The sequence below is a fragment of the Peromyscus maniculatus genome, chromosome 13 (assembly GCF_049852395.1).
Source record: "Peromyscus maniculatus bairdii isolate BWxNUB_F1_BW_parent chromosome 13, HU_Pman_BW_mat_3.1, whole genome shotgun sequence".
Classification (NCBI taxonomy): domain Eukaryota; kingdom Metazoa; phylum Chordata; class Mammalia; order Rodentia; family Cricetidae; genus Peromyscus; species Peromyscus maniculatus.
In genome coordinates this window covers 46,971,844-46,982,030 of record NC_134864.1, presented here as the reverse complement: position 1 = coordinate 46,982,030, position 10,187 = coordinate 46,971,844, and the positions used below count along the sequence as shown (strand labels likewise).

Below are 10,187 nucleotides of genomic sequence, written 5' to 3'. Positions count from 1 at the left end.
TTTTTTTTTAAGATTTATTTACTTATTATGTATACAGTGTTCTGCCTGCATGCCAGAAGAGGGCACCAGATCTCATTGTAAGTGGTTGTGAGCCACCATGTGATTGCTGGGAATTGAAATTAGGACCTCTGGAAGAGCAGTCAGTGCTCTTAACCTCGTCTGAGCCATCTCTCCAGCCCTGGGAGAAACATTTTTGTTCAGAGAGATGGAGGCTACCTTTCAAGAACCTTCAAACCACCCTACTTAAGCAGCTACAGAAAGAAGCTGGAGTATGCTGAAAGTATAAAAAGAGACAGTGCTCAGTACTTACTAAAGCACACAAAGACAATATTTAGCGTTTATGAAAAGGGTAGTAGGAAATTTTCATCTCTGTGTTAGAAGAGGGCACTACTGTTGATCTAAAATTTAAACTGTGTAAGAGAGAAAAGGGAAGATATAGACGTTGAGAAACATGAAAATGCTCTGTTTGAACAGCACAAGTATATAATTTTTGAGATGCATAAAGTGAGAAACTTGTTGACTACTGTGGAGGTTGTAAGTACAAACCTACACAAGACAACAGGCAGATTAGCTCACCGAAGTGCCGAGAAACTGCACTATTATTTTTTTCTATTTTTTGAAAATGTTAGAATTTAATAAACCTCTCTCTGCAGCTTCAAGCCACCAGGACCCAGATGCCTCCAACACCCTCATCTCCTCAGCTTTTCTGCTGTAGAGTCTGGCCCTCACAATGACAGGCCACTTAGGGAGCTTTCCCTTTCCCAGAACACTGCAGTAGCCCAATTGTACTACATCAAGGATGGGAGCGGCTACAGTCCTTTTTTTTTTTTTTTTTTTTTTTTTTTGTTCTTTTTAGCATTAACCAATATCTGCTCACTGACCAGCTTGACAGTTGGGCAGGAGCTGTGGTTCCTCTTTAAGCGGTAATGCCTCATACCTATATTCTAAAAGTAACTCAGATGGTATTTGTCAAAGCTGATCCTGTGATGATGCATGCCTCCAGCATCCCCTTGGGGGCTTGTCATGCTTACTGATGTGGCACTGGCCATTGCTTGTGTGGCCCCAGGCTTTCCAGGTCTTCCTTAGTCTAAACGGCATGGTGGCAGCCAAAAGAAAAGCAAAAGCCTGTATCTTTGCTTCATCAGTCATATAACGACATAGAGCTAGCTGCCACCTGCTACGGTTGTATTGGTATGTAAGTTTATTTACTTCAGCAAATGAAAGATTTGACTCTAATGACATGTGCATTTCAATGGATGATTGAAAGCTTAGATATTGACTTCGAGGGAGCTAAATGTTTTGTTTACTAAAATCTCAGAGTCTATACTTAATGAAATAAGTCCAAGTTGATCTAAAAGTTTATTCCAGGGTGAGAAGTATATTATTATATGCTTTTAAAATTTATTTTATATAGAAATACTGTGAGAATCCTAGGAAACACAATCTTACAGCAAACTCTCTGTTCCTCTGGCTCTTAGAATCTTTCTATCCTCTCTTCTCTGAGGATCTCTGAGCCTTATGTGTGGGAGTTGTATTGTAGATGTATCTATTGGGACTGTGATTCACATTCCTGCCTTTTGATTGGTTGTGGTTTTCTGTAATGATCTTTGTCTGTTGCAAAAATAGATTTCATTGGTGCAGAGGTGAGGACAACCCTGATGTGTGGCTTTAAGGGCAAATATTTAGAATGCAGTTAGGAATTACGTGGGTTTGGTAAAGTGTCAGTTGTAGATTCCTCTCCAGGATCCATAACTTCATTAGCCCTGGGTAGTTGGCTAAGTTTCTGGTACCAGACACAACTGCCCTTCTGTTAAGCAGGTATTAAGTCCAATTAGACAGCTATTGGTTATTGCCAAGATAAGATGCCACCACTGAACCCTTGGGATTATTATGCCACACTGGTCCTTAAAAACGTCCTTAAAAAGGACCAGCATGGCATAACAATATTTGCCATAGCAGGGTAGGACTGTTGAGTGTTGCCCTCTGAAAGCTTACATGGGACTTTCTGGTACCATGAAAGCTAGTCCTCAGAAAGGAGGCATTCAGGTCAATTCCAACTCAGACACCTCTGGGGCTGTGTCTGAAGGGCATGGTGTCTCCAGCAACAGGGAGGGATTTAAGACCATCCACCTCTGGGGTGGGAATGGACAACCAAGAGCAATAGCAGTAGCATGGAATGTTTTGGGGTCTCTGGGACAACCCTGACCAACAACTGAAAAGTGAGTTTCTTGTGACTCTTGTTAGTCCTTGGCTCTTACAGGGAGCATTTTTAGCACTGATAAGAAATCCTAATTTAAACTATGTATGCATGCATATTTATGTACCAACTTACATGCCTTATAGGTATTTTTAGGTAGATAATTAATAGTAGAGTTTCTTATGCCTTTTTCTGACATCCTTACTGTAATAATTTCACCCTCTTCCCTTCTTCTTTTATATTTGTCTCCCCTCCTCCTCCATAATTAGGTCTACCCCCTCCTTTCCCATTTCCCCCAATCAGATCACTTGTACCCTGCTATTCTGCTCTCCACTGCTCCCCCACACCACCCCCAGCAATCGTCTCTTTTTGCTTTCCTGGTTGACATACCCAGTGACACTCCATTGAAGAAAACTTGTTTTCCATTTCCCATTAGGTAGCAGTTGCAAATAGCTCCTCAGTGAGAGTTGTGGAACTATCTAAACTTCCCGTTTGGTTGCTGGGATTTTGTCTGGTGTCAAGCTATGCAGGTCTTGTGCATGCTGGCACAGTCTCTGTGAGTTCATGTATGTGTGGACTTCCTGTTTGATTAGCACCACTTTTCAAAGCAAGCCCCACTTTTAAACCAGATAAAAGAAATCAGCTTCCAGCCCCTTGACCCTCCACCCCCTACCTAATCCCTATGGCGACCTTGCATATGAGGAAGTTCCAGCAATGTAATCTGGTTTCTCCAATCTACTAAATTCAAATACGTCACACAAAAATATTTCAGATGTGAAAAATCTGAATTTTTTAAATTATAAAATTATCATGTTAAATTCAACATTTGAGGTACTAATGTGTTCTTTTGTGTTGTGTCTCTTGTTGGATCTGTTTTAGCAGATGGAACAATTAAGTATATGATAGGATTAAATGAAACATGAGTATCAATACTTCAGCCCTCATCAGATGGCAAAGTTTGATATAACTGTAACAAAAATTTTAAGATTTCCCAGCAAAGCTGATATATCTGTATGGGATTCATCAAGAATGTAAGATAAGTAATGAGTATGATTTATTCTTTGAAGCAGATGGAGTTAGCTGGAGACAATGTAAGAAAAAAAATAGCTTGAAGTTAAAAAAGAAAAGAAAAGTATAATCCTCTATTCTATTGCTTTGTAGCTATTCCATTAAAAGTTCAAAGGGTGTATACCATACAGTAGCAAGGTAGAATTTTGTATCTTTGATATTATCCTGTGATAAATGATGTAAACTTTCCAAATTGTTTTGCCATTTAAGCTTTCAGGAAAATATGTGAAAAATACAGGACTACTTTGAGTTCTATTCTTCTTTAGTATTGTGTAGAGTATGGACAGGATTTTCTGATGTCCTTGGTGTGGAAAATAAGACTGGACAGTTTTAACATTCATAAGCTGACTGAGTCTAGGGAAGCAAATCAGAAATGCATTGTACATGCTGCAAGGATTTTGAAGGACTCTGCTTCCCTTAGTATCCCTAAGCTTTGCTTCTTGACTCGAGCAGTTTGGCTTGACGCTCTAAGCCTGTGTCGAACAAACGGAGACAAACTTTATATAACGGGAGGAAAGTGTTTTATTTAGAGTGTTGCACAAAGCAGAGTTAGTTCTCTGGCCGCTGCAGCCTCCTGTCTTCTCAACACAGGCCCTTTTGATCCTTGTAATAATTAGACAAGGCTGCCAGGTCCTCCACTCATCTTCCTCTTCCCTTTCTTTTGCAGATGTTCTTCACAAATGTCCAATTGAAAATAACATATTGGTTTCAGAAAATGTGAAACGTGTTCTTATTCCCAAATCACTACTTTTTTTCTCTTTAAAAATTATTGCCACTATTATTTTTAACCTTAATTTATTTAGTGTGTGTGTGTGTGTGTGTGTGTGTGTGTGTGTGTGTGTGTGTGTACAGAGGAGGGTATGGGCATGACATATGCAGAGGTCAGATGACAACTTGCAAGTGTCTATTTTCTCCTTCTGCCAGATGGGTTCTGTGGATGGAACTCAGCTCATCAGTCTTAGTGGTAAGCATCCTTGTCCATGAGCCATCTTGCTGGCCCCTGATTCCCTGTCCCTGCCACCAGGACCTTTAAAAATGATCATTCTGACTAGATACGGCATGTGTTGGGGACAGCTCCCAAAATCTCACCTCTATCTGAGAGCTATTGGGAATTGATGGCTATTGGGGAAGGGAGAGTCAAGATTTTGTTTTGTTTTTAATACAGCCCTTGATAGGTTGCCCATGTTCCAGCAGCTTGCTTTTGAAACCATACCTAGAAGTGTACAAACTGAAGCAATTGTGAAGTAATTAGCTATACAGATTAACCATAACAGGCATAAATTCTCAGGATAGTTTAAATTTGAGACCTGTTTAATATTGATAATATAAACAGAACATACTTTTTAAAAAATGTTGTAATTGCATTAGAAGTGTTTATTTGTAAGTGAGAAGATAGTGACCCAAATATGATGTCCTAATCATTATTTGTCAAACCAAACACCTATAGAATAAGGAAAGATAATTTTCCCCACCAATGCTAGTCAGAATTAGAGTTCTGTGCTGAATAAATTCTTTAGGTTATGTCATCGATTAATAATCTGGATATTTTTGATGCTAGTCTCAATTAGACTTTATTGCTAACATCAACACGCATTCTTTTCTTATTTAATAATGGGCTCCATGAAGAAGAAGATTGTCTACAGAAGCTGTATAGTTGCTTTACAAAAAAAATTTAACATAGTCCTGATGAAGGGACTTCTGCTCCATTCTACACAGTAGCATATGGTGGTGGAAGTCAGGAAGAGGAAGAATTGAGCCAGAGGGCAAAAAGAAACATGCTTTAAAGAATTATGATGAGCTTTTAATTATCGTTCTGAAAAACATGTTATTATCTGACTAAACATGTAAGTGTAGTGGTTAAAATTGAAGCTAGGTTGTTCTGAAGTTGAGCTCTGTGGTGGCCAGTGTAAGTGGTTCATCCGAATGCAAAACTCCTGCTCAAGGCCGAGGCTTTCCCCCTAATATGCCCATTTCTTTTTATAATTGAACAGGGCTTTGGGTCCTGCATGTGGAGCAAATGAGAGCCTTTTCCCTGTGGTCTCTCTTGTTCCTCATATTATCCACTCGAGGCATGCAGTAAAGGTCCAGAGCACGCAGCTGAATGATCACATCAGCTGTGTGTTATATCCATAAATACCACAGGACAAACTGTAGCACACATTTTATGCTCAATGTGGCTAATTGAATTCAAAATAGACTCACGAATCATAGCTGAAATGCATTTATTTCCCAAGTAAAAACTGAAACCAAAATTTGATAGTCTCGCCCTAATTTTTCTTGCAGTTTATTTGGGTGACAAAAAAATAAGTCCTTCAGCCTTACTTTATTTGTGAAGAGCTTTTAAGATGACAGGTTGAATCCCCTACCTTCCTTGCTACTTTTGAAAAAAGTACATGTTATAGTTATTATAGAAATGTGTTTTGAGCCAGGCGGTGGTGGCACACGCCTTTAATCCCAGCGCACAGGAGGCAGAGGCAGGTGGATCTGTGTGAGTTGAGGCCAGCCTGGTCTACAAAGCAAGTTCCAGGAAAGGTGAAAAGCTACAGAGAAACCCTGTTTCAAAAAATAAGAAAAAGAAAGAAAGAAAGAAAGAAAGAAAGAAAGAAAGAAAGAAAGAAAAGGAAAGGAAAAAAAAAAGAAATTTAAGAGAAGACCCAGTCATAAATTGATGAGCACAGTTATCAAAATAGGCTGGGATTAAATTGCAGTGTATCTTCATGTTAATGGAAATGCAAGTGTTTATATGTAAAACAAAGACAACTGGACTGACTTTCATATTACCATATAGAACATTCTACTATGGTTCCTATCCATATAGCACATCAGAATTTTATTTATTCTACAAGTTTCTGATGTTTGCTTAGTGAATCTCTTCTGTCAGGATTTAGTCTTTAAGCATTTGTTTTAATTACTCGTTTTCCAATCTGTTTGCTCTACTTTGGTTTTTTTGTCATTAATTAAGTATATCTATATTTTTCAACTCCTGAAATATGGTACCTGGGACATTATCTTCATTCTCTAGTTGCATAATAAAATAACTTGCCTCATTTTCCCTGCAAAACAATGTTGAGTGCTGAGGTTTGATGTATTGTTTTGTTCTGCTCCATTGTCTAATAATATGATAAACTTCTTATAAACTTCTTCCAGCCTTGAGATAAGATGGAAGAAAAATGAAAGGTCTGTAATCATGAGAACACTTGGGAGTATAAAAAGCCATGTCAGAATTTGGATTTTAAAACACAGATTGAAAGGGCTCTGTTCTTTAAAAGAGCTAAATAAACACTATTAAAGGGAAATATAGAAACACCATGTGAAATATGTGCTGTGACTCCTAGGGAAGATGCTTTCTGAATTCGAGGAACTTGACAGGTTTTATCCTGTTCTTCTATCTTGAGCAGGGTCAGTCATGACAGAAACATCCTGTCTTTGTTCTTTCTGATTTGATTTTGTTTCCTTGAAATCTCTTCACTTAACACAATTCAGATGAAAATATTCTAGAAAACATGAGGAAAAAGATTTTGTCTGTCCATCAACACTTCTACTGAACACCTAATATGTCAGCTTATGCTTACTTGAAATACAATTCTCCACCTCAGGGAGGTATAATCTAGAAATTTCACCTGAGTTTCATACATATTTGCTTTTCCAATTTAGAAAGGTCCAAATTAATGGGCTCTGTTCATGTACCAAAATAATCTTAAACTCATCAATACTCTTGGGGCTACACAATACTTTCTTTTTTCCTCTTGCATTGCCCATTATCACAATCTTATTTTTATTCTTCTCTTGCTTTTAATTTTACACTTTTCCCCCTTTCACGTTTTAAAGTTCACTCACCTGTTCTTACTTCCTTTCCTCTGCACCTGCCGCTTGGACATTCACTCTTCTCGGTCACACATTGCTTAAAAATCATGGTGCATCCCTACACACTGCAGAAGTCAGAAGGGCAAGGCAAGTTTGTGGCAAGCCTAGACTGCATAGTAAAACAAAACAAAAACAGAACAAAATTTTAAAAATGCTTAGGAAAATACAGATGGTTCTGTGTTTGGCACCGTTCAACTGTGTGATGGTATAGAGTGAAAGAATGTCCATTTTCATTTTCTGTACATACTGTACAATGATCTTCACTGATGCCCATCAGAGGGAGGAAGGCATTTTGCTCAAACCATAGTGACTATAGTATATTGTACTTGTAATCTGTGACATTAGTAGGATAAATGCACTAAAAGCATTTTAGATTTACCCTAGAAATCCATTGGAAATCAATCAGCATCAAAAATAAAATAATATAATTTGGTTAGGGCGGAGCCAAAACAATTGACATCACTTAAGTCAATTTTGTCACAAAGTTGTCTAGGTGATACATATGTTCATATAATCACGTATTTCACATTATATTATTATTGAATGAGTTAAATGTAAACAGAAAATCCATGAATAAAGGGGGAAAGCTGGAGAGATGGCTCGTCAGTTAAGAGTGAGTACCGCTCTTGAAGAGGACCAAGGTTCAGTTCCCAGCACCCATACTTCATGAATGACAACTGTCTGTGACCCTAGTTCCAGAGAGATAGAAAACTTCTGGCCTCTGAGGTCACTGTACTCACTGTATGCACATGCTCCTGCAACATAAATATATGCAATTGAAAATAAAAATAAACCTTTAAAAACTATGTCTTAGACTGGGCATAGTTGCACATGTCAATTAATGCCAGCACTCAGGAGGCAGAAGCAGGTGAGTCTCTGAATTCAAGACTGACCTCATTATATAGCAAGGCCCAGACCACTAAGGGCTACACTCTGTCTCAAAGAAAAATCAAGAAAACTTCACAGTAATAAATTATTTATTAGAATTTTGAAGTACCGTGTGATGAGGCTGGAAAGAGGCATTTACACATAGTAAAGAAAGCACATAAAAGAAGCCCCCTTTTTTTCTTTGTCTAATACATTTTGTTCTCCATACCTCTGAAATCTCAAAGATAGACATTACCAAATTATACTCACAGAATGACTCTGGGTTATCAATTATTCCTTTTATTTTTTTTAAATAAGCTGGGCAGCGGTGGTGCATATCTTTAATCCCAGCACTAGGGAGGCAGAGGCAGGTGAACCTCTGTGAGTTCAAGGACAGCCTGCTGGTCTACAAAGTGAGTTCTTGGACAGCCAGGGCTACAGTGAAACCCTGTCTCAAAAAACAGAAAGAAAGAAAGAAAGAAAGAAAGAAAGAAAGAAAGAAAGAAAGAAAGAAAGGAAGGAAGGAAGGAAGGAAGGAAGGAAGGAAGGAAGGAAGGAAGGAAGGAAGGAAGGAAGGAAGGAAGGAAGGAAAGAAAGAAACAAAGAAAAAGAATGAGCTAGGCAATGGTGGCCCATGCCTTTTTAATCCTAGCACTTGGAAGGCAGAGGCAGGTAGATCTCTGAGTTTGAGGCCAACCTGGTCTACAAAGCTGGTTTTAGGACAGCCAGGGCTACACAGAGAAACCCTGTCTCAGTAGATAGATAGATAGATAGATAGATAGATAGATAGATAGATAGATAGATAGATAGATAGATAGATAGATAGATAAATAGATAAAAATAATCTAAGAATGCCAAGAAACTCTGCTAAATCTCATAAAAAAAGAGCAAATGATAATGTAATTGTTATGGTTTAGCGATGTTTTGACCATGGCTCCCAGAAACTCATCTGGAAACAGCCCTCAGGGTGGTAACATTCAGTGGTAGAACTTCTCAGAATGGAGGCATTGTAAAAAGTGTTAGGGTTTTGGTCATGCTGCCCTTGGAAGGGATCATGTCTTTTGCATGGCATCCTGGTTTCCATGAAACTGGATTATCATGTGAAGAATACACCTGTCCTCAGAATCTCTTTAGATTCTTGTCTCATGATAATACTCTGTGCATGTGTCTTCCATTGTGATACCATCTAACATGAATCCCTTGCCAGAAACCAGACACAAATTGAGACAGAATAAGCTTCTTTTCTTTAAAATATTTTTTCATACAATATATTTTGATCATGATTTCGCCTCCTTTGACTCTTCCAAGATCCCACCCTCTTCCCTACCCAGTTAATTTATGTATGTACTCTCTCTTTCTCTAGTTCATAAAAACCACAAAAAGACAAAAATAAAAAAAATTAAACAAACCATAAGACAAAGAATGCCAAAACAAAACAAAATACAAAAAAAATGGCCCACAAACCAACCATAGAGTTAATTTCATGTTGACCAACAACTAGTCCTGGGCATGGGGCTTACCCTGGAATGTGGTTGATATACCCAGTGACGCTCCATTGTAGAAAACTGATTTTTACCATTGACAGTAGGTATCAATTGCAAGTGCTTTTCGGTTGAGGATGGGACCCTTTGTCCCCTCTTCCCCTCTCTGTGCTGGGACCCTGTATAGCTTGCACCTGTGTAGACCTTGTGCATGCTGCCACAGTCCCTATGAGTTCATCTGTGCATCACTCCTGTTGTGTATGTGTGGGAGACCAGCCCCTACGCTTATTTAGCCCAGGAACTCTTGATGAATGAGGGATAGGAGACTCAGTGAGAAACAGAGGGAGGGACAGAAAACACAGGATAGACTCTGGTGGGCCTGAATCCTTATCCAAATGGGCCCAGAACTTAATTCCAAAAGTCTATTTATAACAATGCCAAGGGGTGGAACAAAAGACCTCCCCCTTGCTAGTTAGACCCTTACAAACACCTGGTACTCAGGCCTGTGGTCCCATCAACATCAACCTCCCATGCAGTCCAGCTGGGTACAGCCACTAGGAAACCTAGTGGGCTTCAACATGTATGGAAGACACCATTTTCTTGGAGTCACCCATTGTCTCTGGCTCTCAAAATCCATCTTTTTCTCTTATGCATAGATCCCTGAGCCTCAGGTGAAGGGTTTTCTAAAGATGATTTTGGACTGGGTGCTC

At 38.9% G+C, this 10,187-nt stretch overlaps 1 pseudogene; it reads right to left on the bottom strand.

Moving 5' to 3' along the window:
• Nucleotides 1-655: 655 nt before the first annotated feature.
• On the bottom strand, nucleotides 656-1,098 carry LOC143268365 (large ribosomal subunit protein uL15 pseudogene; annotated as a pseudogene).
• Between the last annotated feature and the right edge of the window lie 9,089 nt (nucleotides 1,099-10,187).